Source organism: Oryzias melastigma, unplaced genomic scaffold, assembly GCF_002922805.2.
Source record: "Oryzias melastigma strain HK-1 unplaced genomic scaffold, ASM292280v2 sc00318, whole genome shotgun sequence".
NCBI lineage: Eukaryota > Metazoa > Chordata > Actinopteri > Beloniformes > Adrianichthyidae > Oryzias > Oryzias melastigma.
The window spans coordinates 58,503-60,012 of NW_023416924.1; the positions used below are offsets into that span (position 1 = coordinate 58,503).

The window sequence follows — 1,510 nt, forward strand, 5'->3', positions numbered from 1 at the left end:
AACAACCTGAAAAACACAGGAAGGCTGTAGAGGTAAAGAAGGAAACGTTTTTATAGACTAGAATTTGAACATGAGCTTGAGATGCACGTTTGTTTGTTTGTTTCATTTTATCAGGTTCTATGATCAACATACATTCATATGTGCAGAATTTTAACACCAGCAGTGGACGATGTGACGGTCAGCCTGACTAGAACATACTGTGACCATGAGCAGCAGTTCCATCAGCACCAGCCCACCCTGCTGTACTTTGAGGGTCAAATTCTGGGGCTATAATTATTACTAGCTAGCTGCATGACAAAGCAGAGTTATAATTAAAATAATTCCCTTGATTTATAAGGCACCTTAATTGGAACTCAAGATCAGGAGCAGGAGTCTGAAAAAAGTGGATTTGGAGGCTGGAGATGAAGTCAGGGAGTGAATCCATGACTTGGAGATCGAGGGGGACAGAATGCTCTGTTCTCCATGGTAACAAGGTTGGCAGTGGAGAAAACAAGTCGGAGGAAGGAGGAGCTGAGGGAGCAGGCAGGAGGTACGAGGGGGGGGCTTTGTAGGTTTGAGGAAGATTTTGTAGGTGATCCAGTGGGTGATGGGTACCCAGACAAACAGGTGTGATGTGGTGGAGGGTGGGGGTCAGAGCGATGATGCAGTCGGCAGAGTTTTGGGCCATTAGAATTCTGCAGAGAGAGGTGAGCAGCAACAATCCAGGCAGGAAGTGACGAGGCTGTGAACCAGAATGGCGTGGGGCAGACGGAGGGTGGAGGGACTTCCAGACACCAATGGAAGAAAATGGACTGGAAGGTCTTTGTCCTTCGCCTGCTTTGCCAAAAATGGTCCCACCCATATTTACTGTGACTGAAAAAGAAACTGGACGGATCAGAATATCATCAAGTCTTTAGCATTACAGTCAGGAACCAGAACCTGAACCTGTTTTTCCCTCAAAGCCGACCTCAAGAGCAGCAGGCAGTGACTCAGCTCCTTCACGGTTGTTAATAAAATAAAACTGAAGTCTGCTTTTTCTTGTCAGAAATTAGGTCCCTCTAATTGTGCTCAACAGGTTTGTAAGCAAAACACTTTCCATTAAGCAGCAGCTGGTGAGGCCAGACGTTTCTGGTATTGCAGATTATCTTAGTTCTTCCAACAGGATTTCCTGCTTTATCTCTTAGTGAATTTATGTAAAGGATGTCCTGAAGATGCAGCTGCAGTCTGTCTGCGGCGTCTCCGCTGTCTGCAGTGTCTCTCCTGTCTGCAGCATCTCTTCTGTCTGCAGTGTCTCTCCTGTCTGCAGCATCTCTTCTGTCTGCGACGTCTCTTCTGTCTGCAGCATCTCTTCTGTCTGCGACGTCTCTTCTGTCTGCAGCGTCTCTTCTGTCTGCAGCATCTCTTCTGTCTGCGGCGTCTCTTCTGTCTGCAGCGTCTCTTCTGTCTGCAGCGTCTCTTCTGTCTGCAGTGTCTCTCCTGTCTGCAGCATCTCTTCTGTCTGCGACGTCTCTTCTGTCTGCAGCATCTCTTC

At 47.5% G+C, this 1,510-nt stretch overlaps 1 long non-coding RNA gene across 1 annotated transcript in view; it reads left to right on the forward strand.

Annotated features, from left to right (window-relative positions):
- Nucleotides 1–1,510, forward strand: part of LOC112138596 — a 7,112-nt gene that overhangs the window by 2,023 nt on the left and 3,579 nt on the right. The gene's annotated exons all lie outside the window — the stretch shown is intronic.